The sequence below is a fragment of the Podarcis liolepis genome (assembly GCF_965112155.1).
Source record: "Podarcis liolepis genome assembly, chromosome: 8".
NCBI classification, from domain to species: domain Eukaryota; kingdom Metazoa; phylum Chordata; class Lepidosauria; order Squamata; family Lacertidae; genus Podarcis; species Podarcis liolepis.
In genome coordinates this window covers 3,243,063-3,262,871 of record NC_139560.1, presented here as the reverse complement: position 1 = coordinate 3,262,871, position 19,809 = coordinate 3,243,063, and the positions used below count along the sequence as shown (strand labels likewise).

At 47.6% G+C, this 19,809-nt stretch overlaps 1 protein-coding gene across 1 annotated transcript in view; it reads right to left on the bottom strand.

The window, feature by feature from the left end:
- The window catches only part of TIGD5 (tigger transposable element derived 5), a 50,701-nt gene that overhangs the window by 3,607 nt on the left and 27,285 nt on the right, over positions 1–19,809 (bottom strand). The gene's annotated exons all lie outside the window — the stretch shown is intronic.

Below are 19,809 nucleotides of genomic sequence, written 5' to 3'. Positions count from 1 at the left end.
TTGCCTGCTCTGATTCCCCAGAGTAGTTTCACACTTAATTCCTCTTCCCCAGGGAACTCCGAGAGTTATAGCTCCTAACAAATCTCAGCTACCTGAACTACGCTTCCTGGGATTTTTCACTGTAGCAGACAGCCGTTAGTTTCTCCTTTAACTGGTTCTTCTCCCCAGTCTTGTGGTCCGTTCTCATTCCTATGTCTGTGGCACCAGCCTCGCCAATGGCATGTTTTCAGAATTCCCACCTAGCCATGAAAGGACGCCCACTTTGGCTAGGCAGGTACAGTCATACCTCAGGTTACAGACTTTTCGGGTTGTGCACCACGCCGAACCCATAAGTACCGGAACAGGTTACTTCCGGGTTTCGGCACTCGCACATGCGCAGAAGCTCTAAATCGCGCATGCGCAGACACGACACTGCGGGTTGCGAACGTGCCTCCCGCACGGATCACGTTCGCAACCCGAGTGTCCACTGTATTGGTACAGAAGAGAAGAAAAAAACAGCAGCTATCGGTCAAAACATTTATTAAACGTAAACCTGGCAACTTTCACATAAAATAAATTGGTGCAGAAACATGGATTGTTTGCGACACCTTTTCACTCAAAGTCCTTGAAAAAGCACCTGCGATCGAGGCATAAAGACAAAATTGTTCTTAGGGGTTCAGCACGACCATTGTGGGAACTAAAGGCAGCTAGAGATGGATAACACACACAATTAGATCTGCCTTTGTGGAAAGTTGGTGGTGGCTATGGCTTTAAAATGCTTTGCCTTCCAGCCACGCTCCTTAAACCCAACACAGGCCGACAAGTCAGAACAGAAGGAGCTTGTGCTCTTAATTTGGAGGGCTTCAGACGCCAGTTTTTTCTTAGGCAAGTTGAGTCGGATCCAGAGGGACATCAGATTGTCGTTTGTTCAGCTTCAGAAGCGCAAAGAGGTGTAATTTTAAGAAGGCGGCCCTCTCTCGTCAAAAATTGAGCACCAGGAAGGGTGGTACCCGAGCAGCGAGCCCACAAACAGCATCTCTGCTGAGTCTCAGCATCCATCCGTTGGGAACCTTAAAAGCAGGCACCCGATTGGCTGGTGTAGGAGGACTGACCAGAAGCATGGACGTGGCAGAAGACGTGGCCTGGGACGGCCTTCTTCCTGCACTGATGTCCTGTCCTGGTGACTCCTTGGCAGGGTGGACGTGGAGTCAGGGAGGCGTTGGACCTGGAATGAATATATATCAGAGAGAAAGATGGGTGATAATGAGGCCAGTTAGAGAAACCATCTAATATAAATGTGGTTTCTGGCAACTCAGATTCAGAGGCATTGCTGAGATTCAGAGGTGCGCAGTCTGGGAGTCATTTTGGACTCACAGCTGTCCATGAAGGCACAGGTCAATTCTGTGTCCAGGGCAGCTGTTTATCACCTCCAACTGGTACGCAGGCTGAGACCCTATCTGTCCGCAGACTGTCTTGCCAGAGTGGTGCATGCTCTGGTTATCTCCCGCTTGTACTACTGCAATGTGCTCTACGTGGGGCTACCTTTGAAGGTGACCCGGAAACTGCAATTAATCCAGAATGCGGCAGCTAGACTGGTGACTGGGAGCGGCCGCCGAGACCACATAACACTGGTCTTGAAAGACCCACATTGGCTCCCAATACATTTCCGAGCACAATTCAAAGTGAGGTGCTAATCTTTAAAGCCCTAAACGGCCTCGGTCCAATATATCTGAAGGAGCGTCTCCAGCCCCATCGTTCTACCCGCACACTGAGATCCAGTGCCGAGGGCCTTCTGGGGGTTCCCTCACTGGGAGAAGCCAAGTTACAGGGAACCAGGCAGAGGGCCTTCTCGGTAGTGGCACCCACCCTGTGGAACGCCCTCCCACCAGATGCCAAAAAGAACAACAACTACCAGACTTTTTAGAAGACATCTGAAGGCAGCCCTCTTTAGGGAAGCTTTTAATGTTTGACATATTACTGTATTTTAATATTTGGTTGGAAGCCGCCCAGAGTGGCTGGGGAAGCCCAGTCAGATGGGCGGGGCATAAATAATAATAATAATAATAATATGTGGAGGGAGGGCAGAGCCATAGTGGCTAGGAACCATCCATAGCCCTTTCCTCCTTCATGAATTTGTCGAATCTTCTAAAGCCATCCAGGTTGGTGGCCATACGCCGCCTACTGTGGCAGGGAGTTCCACAGTCTAACTGTGATCTGTGTGGCGAAGTGCTTCCCTTTATCCATCCTGAATCTTCCCAACATTCAGCTTTGTTGGACGTCCACACATTCTCATGCTATGCTGCAGTGTGTGAGATACTCAGAGATCACGCCCGAAAGAGATCTCGTCAATCGTATCGGTCCACTGAGAAAAGGGCACGTCAGGTTTTGTTACTTACACATCACTGGCCATGGACTCGTTTGGGGAACTGGTCCTTGAGATGGGAAAATTGAAGGCTGAGTCCAGGCGGTGGTGGGGGAATTTCTCCAAAGCGGCCTGTTGGGAAGAGAAAAGACTTTGGGAGGGTGGGGGCCTTATGGCCAAGGAAGAGAGCAAACTCACGCACGTGCAGATTTCTGGCACTGAAGCTCCTAACTTGTGCATAACCCTTTTGTGGGCAGATTGATTGATTTATTTTTAAATGGAAGTTTTTCATTGGGGAATCATCTACTCTGAACCTGGCTTTGCCTGGGGAGGGCGGGATATAAATAAATTATTATTATTATTATTATTATTATTCATATTCATATGACCAGGCGACCCAAATACCCCAAGGCTAGGGCCAAATTAATGAGAGTGTTTGGGGAGAGTGGGAAATTGCAAAGGAGAACATAGGAGGCTACACCATGTCAGACGATACAGTGGTATCTCAGGTTAAGAACTTAATTCGTTCCGGAGGTCTGTACTTAACCTGAAACTGTTCTTAACCTGAAGCACCACTTTAGCTAATGGGGCCTCAGACTGCCTCCGCACGATTTCTGTTCTCATCCTGAAGCAAAGTTCTTAACCCGAGGTACTATTTCTGCGTTAGTGGAGTCTGTAACCTGAAGCTTCTGTAACCTGAAGCGTATGTAACCCGAGGTACCACTGTATTACTAAGCCCGGCGATGTTTCTCTGACTGCATACAGCTCTTCAGAATCTCTGGCAGAAGAACCAGTTAAGAGTATTGGGAGTAGGAGATGTGGGTTCAAATCCTCCACTCAGCCACGAAGCTCACTTGGGTGACCTTGGGAGCCAGTCACTCAACTCTCAGCCTAACCGACCTCACATGGTTGTTGGGGACATAAAATGGAGCGCAGGGGAACAATGCACAGCACACCTTGGAGGAAAAGTGAGATATTAATGCGCATGCACAGAGACAGACAGGAAATGGCTTTCCCCATCACTGAAGACGTGGTTTCATAGAATCATAGAATCATAGAGTTGGAAGAGACCACAAGGGCCATCGAGTCCAACCCCCTGCCAAGCAGGAAACACCATCAGAGCACTCCTGACATATGGTTGTCAAGACTCTGCTTAAAGACCTCCAAAGTAGGAGACTCCACCACACTCCTTGGCAGCAAATTCCACTGTCGAACACCTCTTACTGTCAGGAAGTTCTTCCTAATGTTTAGGTGGAATCTTCTTTCTTGTAGTTTGGATCCATTGCTCCGTGTCCGCTTCTCTGGAGCAGCAGAAAACAACCTTTCTCCCTCCTCTATGTGACATCCTTTTATATATTTGAACATGGCTATCATATCACCCCTTAACCTCCTCTTCTCCAGGCTAAACATGCCCAGCTCCCTTAGCCGTTCCTCATAAGGCATCGTTTCCAGGCCTTTGACCATTTTGGTTGCCCTCCTCTGGACACGTTCCAGTTGGTCAGTGTCCTTCTTGAACTGTGGTGCCCAGAACTGGACACAGTACTCCAGGTGAGGTCTGACCAGAGCAGAATACAGTGGCACTATTACTTCCCTTGATCTAGATGCTATACTCCTATTGATGCAGCCCAGAATTGCATTGGCTTTTTTAGCTGCCGCGTCACACTGTTGGCTCATGTCAAGTTTGTGGTCAACCAAGACTCCTAGATCCTTTTCACATGTACTGCTCTCAAGCCAGGTGTCCCCCATCTTGTATTTGTGCCTCTCATTTTTTTTGCCCAAGTGCAATACTTTACATTTCTCCCTGTTAAAATTCATCTTGTTTGTTTTGGCCCAGTTCTCTAATCTGTCAAGGTCGTTTTTCTCTTTACCTAGGCCTTTGGCTATTCAATGATCTATGGCCTGTTAAATGTGTGTGGGTGTTGTTCTGAATACTTTCTTATTATGCCCTGTATTGTGGTTTTTTATTATGATGCTGGGTAAAATAAGTTCTGTGGGGCGCGGTTGGCGCTGTGGGTTAAACCACAGAGCCTAGGACTTGCCGATCAGAAGGTCGGCTGTTTGATTCCCCATGACCAGGTGAGCTCCCGTTGCTCGGTCCCTGCTCCTGCCCACCTAGCAGTTCAAAAGCACATCAAAGTGCAAGTAGATAAATAGGTACCGCTCTGGCAGGAAGGTAAACGGCATTTCTGTGCACTGCTCTGGTTCGCCAGAAGCGGCTTAGTCATGCTGGCCACATGACCCGGAAGCTGTACGCCGGCTCCCACAGCCAATAAAGCGAGATGAGCGCCGCAACCCCAGAGTTGGCCACGACTGGACCTAATGGTCAGGGGTCCCTTTACCTTTACCTAAAATAAGTTCTTAATGTTGTACACCTTCCTGGGATCTTTGGATAAAACATATAAATAGAATGAATGACGACGACAGCAACTGAAGTTTACTTAACGATGGAAGATTCACAATGGCCTCGCTCCAGTATACCTGAAGAAGCATCTCCACCCACATCATCCAGCCCAGACACTGAGGTCCAGCGCCGAGGGCCTTCTGGCGGTTCCCTCGCTGCGAGAAGCAAAGCTACAGGGAACCAGGCAGAGGGCCTTCTCGGTGGCGGCGCCTGCCCTGTGGAATGCCCTCCCACCAGATGTCAAGGCAATAAACAACTATTTTACTTTTAAAAGACACCTGAAGGCGGCCCTGTTAGGGAAGCTTTTAATGTCTGACGCTGTATTGTTTTTGATATTTGGTTGGAAGCCGCCCAGAGTGGCTGGGGAGACCCAGTCAGATGGGCGGGGTATAAATAATAAATTATTATTATTCTATAACTGACAAAATGGAGTGCTTATTCTGCCTGGACACTGAGGTCCAGCGCCAAGGGCCTTCTGGCGGTTCCCTCGCTGCGAGAAGTGAGGGTGCAGGGAACCAGGCAGAGGGGCTTCTCGGTGGTGGCACTCGTCCTGTGGAACGCCCTCTCACCAGATGTCAAAGAGAAATATAACTACCAAACTTTTAGAAGACATCTGAAGGCAGCCCTGTTTAGGGAAGCTTTTAATGTTTAACAGACCACTGTATTTTAATTCTTTGTTGGAAGGCACCCAGGGTGGCAGGGGAAACCCAGCCAGATGAGCAGAGTATAAATAATAAATTTGTTGTTGTTGTTGTTGTTGTTGTTAATGTAGCACCAACTTGGACTGTGGAACTCGCTGCCACAAGAGATTGTGATTGTTTCCCTCAGCTGCTCGTGTCCCCAAAATTAATGGGACAGAGTAGGGTTTGAAGTGGAACTCCACAGAAGTTCAAGGGTTGGTGAGTTTTTCGAACCGGAAACATCTCCAAACACCACACACCCAAGGCAGACTTCTTCCCTCCCCACGTTCAGCACAAGACAGCTAAGCAGTTTCCCCAAATACCTCATGCCTGCTGGAGCGGGTCAGACTCTGGCGCCGAAGGCTCATAGGGTGAGGGGAATAGCTTCGCTGAGGCTTCCAGCCCGTTGCAGGATGCACTATGCCTTCCTCCAGAAAGATGCTCTCGCCCTTCATTGGAGAGTCACTCGCCAGGTGAGAGTCACCTGCGACACAAAGATTGGCAAATATTGGGCTAATGGCGGAGACATACCTTTGCCATTTACGACAGAATTCCAAGAACCAGTGTATTCTCTGTTCAGAAGACGGGGGGAACAAAACCCAGCTTCCCAGCAAAAGCTAGCAAACATTACACACAAAGTTTTAAGTGTCTATATGCTTATCGCATTTATAAATTTTAAATTTATTGTTGTACATTGTTTTAATTGTTTGTTTTCCTTCTGCGACTGTACCCCCAAGTGTGTTTTATAAGCTGGTCTCCGACCGTAATAAATTATCTATCTATCTAACACAGCTGAGTACTGCTTCAAAGGTTAAAGCGCAAAGCCTCTAGTCTTCATGGAGGTGGAAGGGAAAGCACCCGTTTTTGTGCTGCAAGTTGAAAGCTTCAGAATCCAGAATGGAAATGCATTTTATTAAGTTATTTCATAAGATTTATACACCGCTTGATTGTCAAACTCCTCAAAGCAGTTTGCAAAAAAATAAGATTATTGGTAAGAAAAATGAATGGCAATAACACAAGACCTTCAAAAACAACAATAGAACAAAAACAGATTAAAACTCACATCAACTTTCTAAATACCTGGGTGGGCATGTCTAAAGAAAAATGCTTTTAGCAGGCACCAAAAAGATATCAATAAGCAGGGAGTTCCTAAGTTGCTAAGGGCTTTATATACAACTGGAACACATGATGCTCAATGTGACACATTGAAGAGATGGGGAAGAATTTAAATACCTGCTTAGCCAGAAAAAAAAACCCCTCAGAGGTTGGGGCTAGAGAAGTCATTATATAGAATTCATGTCACAGGATTAAATTAATAATAATAATAATAATAATAATAATAATAATAATAATAATAATAATATTTTATTATACCCCAGCCACTCTGGGAGGCTGCCAACAGAATATTAAAAGCACATTCAGATGACAACAGGATATATTCTGCAACACCTACAGTCTTTGCTGTAAGCAAAAAAAGAGAAAGATTTGCTACAAACCAGATTCTCTTCTCTAACATGTTTCCCGAGTTGGCAGAAGAGCTGCTTTCTGGACAGTGAATGCAAGTCATCACCCCCAACCCTCAGGCCTTTGTTCTTGGCTCCCTAAAGCCATGCACACCTGAGGACGGCTCACCTGTTGCGTAGCTCAAGTCTCCCAGCTTCTCCAGTTCCCTTTTCAGGAGACCAACCTCACCTTCGCTGCGGAGAGGAGAGGAGAGGCCAATCAATCATTTTCTCGCTGCTTTATCTTGAGTCTGGCCATTGGTGCATCTAGCTCAGTAGTATCTCTCCACAGTTTCAGGCAGGGGTACTGCCCAGCCCTGTGGGACGTGGGTGGCGCTGTGGGTTAAACCACTGAGCCTAGGGCTTGGCTTGCTGATCAGAAGGTTGGCGGTTCGAATCCCCATGACGGGGTGAGCTCCCGTTGCTCGGTCCCTGCTCCTGCCAACCTAGCAGTTCGAAAGTCGGTCAAAGTGCAAGTAGATAAATAGGTAAGGAAGGCAGGAAGGTAAACGGCGTTTCCGTGCGCTGCTCTGGTTCGCCAGAAGCGGCTTAGTCCTGCTGGCCACATGACCTGGAAGCTGTACACCGGCTCCCTTGGCCAATAAAGCGAGATGAGCGCCGCAACCCCAGAGTCAGTCACGACTGGACCTAATGGTCAGGGGTCTCTTTACCTTTACTGCCCAGCCCTACTTGGAGACGATGGAGACTGAGCCTTCTAAAGGCCTTCAGCTGTTCCATCATTGAGCCCCAGCCCTCTTCTGCCAGAGAACCTGCATATTCCAGAGTTTCATGGAATCTTAGAGCTGGGAGGGACCCCTTGGGGTCATCCATCTCAACCCCCTGCAACGCAAGAATCTCAGCTCAAGCATCCATGGCAGGTGGCCACCCAAGCTCTGCTTAATCCAACTGTAGCCTTATTTGAGTTCACCGACTGGGTCTGCGTTGCTCCCGGGAGGGAGGAAGGAAGTCAAATGACACCGAGGTTGATTCAGAGAAAGAGTTTATTCTGCTCTCCGGATAGCAGAAGGCACTTGCGTGGTCAGCTCACAGCAAGTCCAAAGAAATGAGAAATTTTATGCAGTATATATATCCTCCAGGCACCCTCTCCCCCCCCCTTCCCCAGGAATCCAACCACGTAGCTCATACACGCAAGTTGACATCCATGACCATTAACAGATATTCCTGTTCCGGTACTCTTGACCATAAAAGGTTGATCCTGTTCCTATACTCTTATCTTGGGGCAGGAGGTCACCAACTCTAAGAACACTCCTGGCACCGTTCCCTGGTCTCTTGTCAGACTTGACAAGGTCTGTGCGTCTTTTGTGGTCAGGATGTAAGATAAGACCCAGACTCCCTGCTCCATGGAACGGGCAAGGTCACCCATTGCCATCACGGACTGATAAAGGAGAGGGCTTTGAGCACTTGTTTATACAGCTGGCTTTCTGTTTATACATTGACTCAAAAGCTCAAGTTAATGCACTTTAGAAATGCTCCCTTGGAGGAAAAATTTTGGGTCCCGTTTCAGACTGACTGCACAGAAACCCGTTCCTTTCCCCTTCACAACCTTTCAATACGCAGCAGCGTCGCCTGTTCCTGGCCATGCCTTCCTACCTGTCGGGCGTGGAGGTGAGCCGGCAGCGGCTGGAGCCTTCCACCTGTGCTTCCTGGGTGCCCACTTCTGCCCCCTGCCTCAGACGCAGCAAGGTGGGCTTCCATCTCCTTCCTTTCAAGGCACAGAGGCAGAGGGTGCCTAGGAGCCCATTGCCTAAAGGGCAGAGAAAGCGCACATCAATATCACTTGCCATACTTCAAGGTTTCCAGCTCATCTACTCTGTGGGCTCAGCGCCAGATAAAAAGAAGATGAACTACCATATTTTTTGCTCCATAAGACTCACTTTTTCCCTCCTAAAAAGTAAGGGGAAATGTGTGTGCGTCTTATGGAGCGAATGCAGGCTGCGCAGCTATCCCAGAAGCCAGAACAGCAAGAGGGATTGCTGCTTTTACTGCGCAGCGATCCCTCTTGCTCTTCTGGCTTCTGAGATTCAGAATATTTTTTTTCTTGTTTTCCTCCTCCAAAAACTAGGTGCGTCTTGTGGTCTGGTGCGTCTTATAGAGCGAAAAATACACTTCACTTGGTGTGCTGGTAAAACTGAAAATCGGCTGGTTTTCTCTTAAGAGGTGGAATATATCAATCTTCTTGTATTGTGATATGTTTTCACCAATTATAGATGAGTAATTCTTTGTTGTAATTGAGAAGTGTCAACTGTCTAATTATTACTTGCTGATGTTTAATTTTAGTGTTTACTGTTGGATTCTAATTCATTACTGCATCTTGCTTTATTTGGTATAAGTTGTATAAAGTTATTGTGACTTTTTATATAGGATCTGATTGTTACTATTAATGTTTGATGTTTATTATTATTATTTTTGTGTGTGTTGGAAGCCACAATAGAGGGGCTGGGGCAACCCAGCCAAATGGGCGGGGTATAATTAAAATAATAGTATAGTAGTAATAGTAGTAGTAGTAGTAGTAGTAGTATGTGTTGGACCTGGAACTCCAGGAATCCCCTGCCCACTCACTAGACTGTTTCTGTTTCCCCCCACCACCACTTTTCCCTCCCAGTACATTTTTTTGTCCTTCTGCAAATCTTTTTTTTTTATTTCATAAAATTTATGCACACCTTAATTGTGAAGAATCACCTCCAAGCTGTTTAGAAAAAAAGATAAAACAATAAAATCAACTGCTCTAAGGTTTGTTTTTAACAATCAAACGGTGTGTAAGTGAAATAATAATGTTAATAAGAAGAATTGACAATAATGTAAAACTTTTAAAAGAAAGAAAAGACAACATGCTAAACACCAACATGCTGGGTTGCATAGACTTCATGCTTGCCTGCGACAGTCAAGATTAGGAGGCAGGTGAGCGACTTGAAGCCCAAGGAGACGGCCTGGTTCAGCTCAGACAGGGCGTTGGCCACGACGAGAACTAGCAGGATGGCACGCGGGAGCCCAGGAATCTGCAGGAAGGTCATGATGAGGGCTGCCAGGAGGAAATAGCTGCCGTGTAGGACACAGGTATAGATGGAGCTGATGCTGAACCCTGCGAGACAGAGTTGGGCACGAAAAGCTCTAATTCCCGTATTTTGCTTATTTGCTAAGCTGCTGTGATTCTGCATTGTTTAAAGCTTTGCATTTTGCAATGGCGCTGTGGCTTAAACCACAGAGCCTTGGGCTTGCCGATCAGAAGGTTGGCGGTTCGAATCCCCACGACGGGGTGAGCTCCCGTTGCTCGGTCCCAGCTCCTGCCAACCTAGCAGTTCGAAAGCATGTCAAAGTGCAAGTAGATAAATAGGTCAGCACCGACTGGACCTAATGGTCAGGGGTTCCTTTACCTTACTGATACAATAGTCTTTATTGTCATAGTCCCATACAGAACAACGAAATTGAAAAAATCTACATCAGACATTCAAAAACCAACAAGCCTGCTATACCAGCTGTCCCAGCCTGGTTAGCCCCCTAAAAACTCTGATACCTCATAATTAAATACAATATACTCCCATAGAGAGTACCTTAAAGGTAAAGGGACCCCTGACCGTTAGGTCCAGTCGCTGCCAACTCTGGGGTTGCGGCGCTCATCTCGCTTTACTGGCCAAGGGAGCCGGCGTACAGCTTCCGGGTCATGTGGCCAGCATGACTAAGCCGCTTCTGGCAAACCAGAGCAGCGCACAGAAACGCCGTTTACCTTCCCGCCGGAGCGGTACCTATTTATCTACTTGCACTTTGATGTACTTTCGAACTGCTAGGTTGGGAGGAGCAGGGACCAAGCAATGGGAGGTCATCCGGTCACGGGGAATCAAACCGCCGACCTTCTGATCAGCAAGTCCTAGGCTCTGTGGTTTAACCCACAGCGCTACCCGTATCCCTAGAGACTACCTTACACTGTGTTTAAAACTAAAATCGCATTTGGGTAGAAACTGTTTCTCAGGCGGCTAGTCCTAGTCTTTATAACCCTGGACCTTCTTCCAGAAGGCCGAAGCTGAAAGAGATAATTTCCAGGGTGCGCACTATTCTGCGCTATCCCTGCAGCTTTCTTATGACACCTGAAAGCGTAGATTTGATCCAAGGTGGGAAGAGTGCACCCAATTATTCTCTCCACAGTCTTTACAACCCTGGACAACATTTGAAGCTTTGACCTGCCTGTGGAGATGAGAAGCTGCCAGGGAAGTGATGAAACGGAAATCAGAATGAGAACCTGACCCCTTTTCTCCCGCAAGCCCCAAATCTTCTTTGGAGTTCTGCCGAGATCAGATTTGGGGCGGAGAAAAGAGAGGGGAGTTTGCTTGCACAATCGGAAGGCGTTGAATCGACTTTGCTCCATTCAGCCTCCTGCCTCTGCCCTCCCAAAATCGTCTTACCTGCCCAGCTGATGAACCTCCGGATGTGCTGCAGCTGCCCTTCCACACTCGCTTGCATGCGGTCCATGGCGTTCAGCAACACTCCCAAACTCTGGTTCATCTTCTGCAGCTTCTGCATCAGCTCCTCGTAATACAAGGCCGTCTGGTTCTGGTAGGCCGCGAACAAGCCCAGGTTGGTCTCTGGGATGGAGGGCGGAGGGGGAAGAGAAACGACCAAGTTCAGAGTGCAAGCGGAGAGGCAGTCTTGGCTCCGTGGGCAGGGGCAGAGGCAAGGAGGGTTTGAACGCCACCTCCCACCACCAACCTGTCTTGGAGAAGACTTCTTGAGCTCGCCTCTGCACTTGGGACAGGTCCTCAAGGATGGCCCTGTGACCTTCTTGAAGCTCCAGGTCCTGCTGATCTAGGTGACGGCTCACGTTTTCTGCAAGGAGAGTGTTAGGTTGAACATATCAGACAACACAGCGATTCTTCAGACAGCTCTTGTTTATTCACAGGCCAGAACAGAACTGAACTGAAGGGTTCAGCCAACCTGCTTATATAGAGCTCAACTACAAAGCAACAGTAAAAACTTTCTGTAACTATCCAGTCACAAAGTCACTTTCAATTCCTTATTTGCATATGTGGACCTGAGTGAAAACTATCTACAGTATCCCCCTGCTGGCCCAGGGTGAGAACTTCAGTACATAACAGAGAGGAACACGGGCAGCCCTTGCTTTTTGGAATTTCTGCTGCGATACCCAACAAACCGCAGTTTACATCGCGATATGACCAGTGTCTCCTATCTGCTCTTCCAAGAAACCTCATCAGGGGTCTAGATGACCCTTTGTGTCTCTTCCAACTCTGCAGAAATTGAAGACATCTCTGTTCTGCCAAGTCTTCCTAGGGTCTGTGCTGTGCATACAGCTTTTAAAGTTAGTTGCTCTTATTTTCTGTGTTTTCCGCCTTTCTGTAGCCGTTTTCATTGCATTTCTTGCATTGCCTCAAGACATGTGCATTGAAGGAGATGAAATAATTTCTTTTGTTGGACTACAGCTCCCATCATCCCTGAGCTCTGACCTTGCTAGCTAGGGGGTGATGGCAGTTGTAGTTCAACAACATCAGGGGACCCACAGGTTGAGAACTGCCGAAAGCCAAACATGCACCATTTATTTCAGTGGTGGGTAAGTAAGGTCTGGAGATTGACCCCCCCCCCCCAAAGCCAGAAAGCTCCTTTCTATAGGGTCAAAACTTGAACTCCCAAGGCAGGATTTGGCACCCTAACCCGCCCCGCCCCCCAAGACGGGAGCAAGCCTTTGAGGACACAAGGCTCTGCAAAAAAATTTGGGCCCCCTGATATTGCAGTTAGTAATACTGCAGAGTCTGAAGTGACTGGAAGCCTAAGAACTGACTCCTTTTGGGATAAATCGTTGTGCAGGCCCATAAAAATATTATTCAAATCTTTTCTGGCAGAACTCTTCAAAGTAAAACAGAAACATCAAATGATACATCCAAAATATCCATGCAATGTCTTGTGCTGTCCAGCACAGGCTCAGCATCTCAGAAAATATGAAACAGACTTAGAAGCAGAGGTCTGCCTCTCCCCACAGCCCTGCTTTCCAGCCTCCATTGGCCTTAGGCCGTTTATTCTTCCTTCAGGATAGAGTTGCCATACATCCGGAAATGTCCGGGATTTATACTGCGAAAACAGCACGTGGAGGGAATTCCAAAAAATTGGCAGAAAAGGCTCAACAACTTTTGTGCCAAGATTTTTTAGTTCTTGAAATATGGCAACACTATTTCATTGACATCCTTCTGCAATTAATCCACAATGCGGCAGCTAGACTGGTGACTGGGAGTGGCTGCCAAGACCATATAACACAGGTCCAGGATGTTTTCGAGCACAATTCAAAGTGTTGGTGTTGACCTTGAAAGCCCTAAGCGGCCTCGGTCCAGTATACCTGAAGGAGCGTCTTCACCCACCATCATTCTGCCCAGACGCTGAGATCCACCACAGAGGGCCCTTGCTGCAAGAAGTGAGGTTACAGGGAACCAGACAGAGGGCCTTCTTGGTAGTGGCACCCGCCCTGTGGAACACCCTCCCATCAGATGTCAAAGAAATAAATAATCTGACATTTAGAAGACATCTAAAGGCGGCCCTGTTTAGGGAAGCTTTTAATGTTTAATAGATTATTGTATTTTAATATTCTGTTGGAAGCCACCCAGAGTGTCTGGGGAGACCCAGCCAGATGGGTGGGGTATAAATAATAAACTATTCTTATTCTTATTACCCATCCTCTTTGTGATGCCCTCAATCAGTTCTGCCACCTGCTGCTGCCCACTGGCAATGAGAGCCTTCTCCCGAACCAGTTGGTCCAGGTTGTCATGGATGGATTCCTCCATCTGCACCTGGCTGCCTTGCAACTTCTCCTGCTGGGCCAGGATCGCCTCCTGGCTGGTGGCCACTTTCTGCAGCGATTCCGACGTCAGCTCCTTCAGCTCCTCCTGCCCGCTCTGCAGGGGAGGGAAGTCGGAGAATAAGAAGCGTCAGAAGAAGCGAGGCAGCCGAACGGAAGAATAGATAAAGCTGCCCAACGACAGAATCCATAAATTACTCCACCTGTCTCAATATTGTCTGCACGGACCGGCAGCAGCTCTCCAGGGTTAAAACACTTAATTGTAAAAGCAGCATAAAATATAGTATAAAAACACGAATAACAATAAAATTCAAAAATCAATTTAGGGGAAATAAGCATTAGATAATCCCCAGGGCTAGCTGGCTGAATTGGTCCTACTTGGGCCAGCGAGGAGACCAGGGGAGAATTAGCTGTGGGGTCTCAGAGCGGGTGATCTTCATAAAAGGGGAGGGAAGAGAAGGGAAATAAAAGATCAGGCGGAATTCAAATTAAAGGCCAGGCAGAATAGCTCTGTCTTACAGGCCAACGGAAGGAGCTTAAATCCTGAAGGGCCCTGGTCTCATGGGACAGAGCATTGCACCAGGTCGGAGCCATCACTGAGAAGGCCCTGGCCCTGGTGAAGGATAATCTGACTTCCTTAGGGCCCGGGACCTCTAAACTATGGTTATTCATGGACCTTAAGGTCCTCTGTGGGGCAGACCAGGAGAGGCAGTCCTGTAGATACGAGGGTCCTAAGCCACAGATAGTCCTCCAGCCCCCCAAGGAAGATCCTAATTTTTATATATATCAAATCCCAAGCAGTACAAGCCTTAAGTATTTTCATCGCTTCCAGCTGGCTGACGGCAGTGGAGACCAAGGCGTTGACGGTGTGCTCCGCTCGGCGCTTGAACTGCATCTGACGGGTGGCATAGCAGACAGCCCGGGCTCGGTTGCTCACGATGTGGTAGGCATTCCAGGTGTCTGGATCCATCCCCGCGGTGCATTCTGCTAGAGTCTGTTGGGAGAACAGAAAGGGAGCAGCAGATCGCGATTGAATGAATCATCGCGGGAACCCTACAGCTCATCCGAGACCCCAAGATTCATGCAACTCTGTTTAGATTGGTTAATTTTAATTTTATTTACTTAACGGGGCATCGGCCTCACCCTTGCTGTCTGAACCAGGTCATTAAAACAAGGAAATGCAGCCAGCATAGCTCTGGGAAAGGAGCTATGGTTGCTGCCCACGCCTCCAGCAGCTGTTTTTGTAGGCAGGTGCTGCTTCGTAATGAAATAAAAAAAAATTAAGGCTTATATATATATAATAAATGTTCATGGATGTGCCAGGCAAACATGTACATAAATGTATGGGCCACATGTCTGAGGCAGCACAGGATGGCAGCCCTGGAGCCATTTTGGCTACCAAACTGACCAAATGTTTTCTCTGCAAGGTCAAAGGAAAATGGAAAAGCCTCCCCATTGTCTTTTCCTTCACAAATCCTGTCTTAAGGGTATATCTGTGCATGAATAGGGTGAGCCTGTGACCTGGCCCAGGAACTAAGTATTTGTCACTACAAAAGACTGGCCAGGCTCCCCAGGTAATCCAATCAAGTGACCATTAACAGGTAACCTGCCAGACAGGAGATAAACAATGCACTCAGATTTCTGTTGTAGACTGCCCTTTCTGTGATGTATGTATGATGTTTCTGGGGGTGGTCTTGATCTACAGGGTGGCAATTTCAAAAGTCTTTATAAGGCCTTGCACACTATTTTTCTGGGTCCTCCTCCTTCTCCTGCGTGTGAGGGGAGCACCCTGTTGCAACAGTTCAATAAAGATCAGGCTTACTAGCTGCTTTGCTTCTCAATATTCTCTGGTTGGCCTCTGTTATTTTCTCCGACCGATGGAGAACCTGCAAAGGACTCTATATGGGCTCTTGTGTCCCCCATAAGGGAATAAAGGCAGATTTCTGTTTATTACAGTAAGATTCTAGGTAGGTTCCCAAACCGGATTAGGTACCATGTCGGCAGTGCACAGGTAAGTCCCACGTCCTTCGACGCTGGCCTGGCAGTTGAACAGGGAGACCCCCAGCTTGGCCAGCTCCTCTTCTGTCAGGTCCGTGCAAGACGACCGAAGCTGTGCAACCACCTAGCAATGAAGGTAAGAGAGAGAAGTGAAATAACCAGGCAGAAAGGGGGGGGGGGGTATCTCCTGTTTTGCTACAGCATTTTAGTGCAAAAGGGAATATAAAGTTGGTATTTGTAATCCGAGACCAACCAGCCGCCCAGAGTGGCTGGGGAAACCCAGCCAGATAAGCTTGGTATAAGTAATAAATTATTATTATTATTATTATTCCACAATGGACATTTAGAGGCAACGCAAAAATCTTATTTTGTTCTAGGTCTACACATGCTTCGTGAGCACTGCTATAGAAAAAGGAAGCTTCTATAATTCTTTGGAATTGTACCTGAAGGAGCGTCTCCACTCCCTGCGTTGAGCCTGGACACTGAGGTCCAGCTCCAAGGGCCTTCTGGCGGTTCCTTCACTGTGAGAAGTGAGGTTACACGGAACTAAGCAGGGCCTTCTCGGTAGTGGCGCCCACCCTGTGGAACGCCCTCCCATCAGATGTCAAGGAGATAAACAACTGACTTCTAGAAGACATCTGAAGGCATCCCTGTTTAGGGAAGCTTTTAATGGTTGATGTTTTTCCAGTGGTTTTTATGTGTTGTAAGCTGCCCAGAGTGGCTGGGGGAACCCAGCCAGATGGGCAGGGTATATATTAATAATAATAATAATAATAATAATAATTACAGTCATACCTCGGGTTATAGACGCTTCAGGTTGCGTTTTTTTGGGTTGTGGACCGCCTAAACCGAGAAGTACCGGAACAGGTTATTTCCAGGTTTTTGCGGTCGTGCATGCGCAGAAGCACCGAATCACAACCCGCACATGCGCAGACGCGGGTTGCGAATGTGCATCCCGCACAGATCACGTTCGCAACCCGAGCGTCCACTGTATTATTATTGGGGCCTGGATGGCTCACTTGTTTGGAGCGTGGTGCCGATAATGCAAAGGTCGCAGGTTTGATCCCCTGGAGCAGCTGCGTGTTCCTGAATTGCAGGGTTTGGACTAGATCACGGGTGTCAAACACAAGGCCCGCGGGCCGAATCCGGCCCGCCAGACCTCGTCATGTGGCCCGTGTAGCCGCCGCCGGTCACCAGCCTTCACCAGTGGCGTAGCGTGGGGGGTGCAGGGGGGGCCGGCCGCACCGGGCGCAACATCTGGGGGTTAGGGTTAGGGGGCGCAAATCCACGGGTTAGGGGGCGCAAATTACTTGCCTTGCCCCGGGTGCTGGCAACCCACGCTACGCCACTGGCCTTCACCTTTTATTCTCGGTTTTTTTGACACAAGAAAGCTGCCTCTTCAGCGCATGCGCGGCAGCCTACAAGCCAGATAACGTCTGCCCTCTAGCGGCGCCGGCCGTTCTACACAGGAAACCTCCACTTGTTTTTATATTGAGCGCATGCCATCCTGTGATGTGACAGATCCAACGGCTGCCTGAACCCTTCTCTCCTGTACTGCAAGTCCTACAGATACAACCGGCCCTTTGAGGGTGACCAAACTGCTGATGCGGCCCCCGATGAATTTGAGTTAGACACCCCTGGACTAGATGATTGTCAGAGTCCCCTTCCGACTCTACAATTCTACGATCCGTTGTAGAATGAAGAGCGTAAAACTCCGGGGCAAACCTCCACGACGGCATGCAAGATGGCCCACCCTGCAGGGAGAAGACCACCCTGATGTTTACAAACTGCAGGCGGACCTTATGGTGGCAGGAGTCCAGGGGCGAGAGATCCAGCCGCCGGGCCTCAGCTAAGAACCTCTCATCTGCCGTGGTCATCTCAAAAGGCACATGGGACAGGTGAGCTGGGTCCGGAGGGGGTGCGGGGGGCACAGGGGCTTTTTCTGGGGTTCCACTTCGAGTGAGCCAGCCGAAAAACCCAGAGGAGGGCGCAACCAGGAGCAGGAGAAGCGAGAGGCAGGAGGCCCAGCGATCAAGAAGCAGCATCTTCAGAGGGTATACTGCAAGGGAGACAAGGGAGACAGTGATATATGCATTGCGGAGGGTTGGACTAGATGACCCAAGGATCCCTTCCAGATCTGCCATTCTATGATTTTTTTAAAAAATATTTTTATTAATTTTTACATGAAATTTCCAAAAAAAAAAAAATGCAATGTATTTTCTCATCTTATTCAATGTTTTGGACTTCCATCAACCACATCTGAAGATTTTTCAAACTTTATTATTATTATTTCAATATTATTACCATTATCATCACTTAATCTGCATTTCCTTAATTTCACTATTACTTTTAACAGTCCTTCACTAACAGTTCTCGTCATACTTTTCTCTGCAATATTTCACATAGTCCTCCTTACAAAACTTCTTGAAATCCTACTAGCGTAATCTGTTGATTACAATTGCTTTTCAGATATAGTTCACATATTTACGCCAGTCCTCTGAGAATCTCTGGTCCCGCAGGTTTCGAATCCTTCCTGTCATCTTGTCTAATTCTGCATAGTCCATTAATTTCGTCTGCCGCTGTTCTTTTGTCGGTAATTCTTCTTTCCATTTCTGTGCCAATAGTACTCTTGCTGCCGTTATATAGAAACAGTTTATTATCCTGCAGTTCTATGATTCTACGTATGTCGTGGTTTGTTGCCGTTTCCTGATGCTAAAGTTTTGCTAGGTCTGTATGTGGGTCACTGTAAGCAGAGTTTTAGAGCTGGAAGGAACCCATCTAGTACAACGCCCCTGCAATGGAGGAATCTTTTTGTTCAACGTGGAACTCAAACCCACACAACTCTGACATTAAGAGTCTCATGCTTTTACTGACTGAGCTGGGCGTGTTGAATTTTCCAGCTTTCAAATTACCAAAAATGAGGGGTGCTAAGAAGTTGTAACCGCAGAGCCTAGGGCTTGCCGATCAGGTCGGCGGTTCGAATCCCCGTGACAGGGTGAGCTCACGTTGCTCGGTCCCTGCTCCTGCCAACCTAGCAGTTCAAAAGCACGTCAAAGTGCAAGTAGATAAATAGGTACCACTCTGGCAGGAAGGTAAACGGCGTTTCCGTGCGCTGCTCTGGGTTCGCCAGAAGCGGCTTAGTCCTGCTGGCCACATGACCCGGAAGCTGTACACCGGCTCCCTCGGCCAGTAAAGCGAGATGAGCGCCGCAACCCCAGAGTCGGCCACGACTGGACCTAATGGCCAGGTGTCCCTTTACCTTTACCTTTAAGAAGTTGTAACATGACTGGGGAATTCAAAAGGTGTTTGGTTTTTTTAAAAACCAATATAATTTAGTTTTGCTTGGCAAGTAAAATGTATGTAAAAAAACGCATAGAAATAAAAAATGATTGCCAAGTACTTGCAGTTATCTTGTACATTATTATTATTTAGCATTGCGTGCCATTTTCAGAAGGCAAAATCAAAATGCTTTTGTTTTCCGAAAGCAGTTTATGTGCTTCTTCATCAAACCTAGATGTAGCAAGCAAATGTTGCATCACAAAAATAATAGATTTGAATTTCTCATACCCAAAAACAAATTTTAAGCCCCCCCCCCACTGAATAAATTTGCAAAAAGTAAGTTTCGCCCCCTAAAATGACACACCCTGTTAATGGTTTCACATTGCAATGTACCGGTATTCTCTTTCCTTTTATGCTGTGCCTTCGGCTGTTAATTTTTTGTAAGTGGCTTAGAGAGTCTTTTGCAGCAAATTACTAATAAGTCAAAGACACCATCTGGTCTGCAGCCAGGATGCCACCTAGAAAAATACGCAGACATTGGGTGGTGATGGTGGGGAACCAGACCATAAACTTCTGCTGCTAACGGGAAAACTTTAGGGGGAAAGTGAAGAGGGAGACATTTTCTCCAGCTGGGTCCTTTGTCCAAAATTAAGGGGAAAGGGGAAAATTCACATTCCCTGTTGCTCAACGAGCCTTGGGAGAAAGGGGGGGGGTGTCCCATAAAGGTAATTAATAGCACTTCAATAGCACTGCTGCCCTGTTGAAAGCTATTGTTTTCCAAAGATTATTCTATCTGGCTC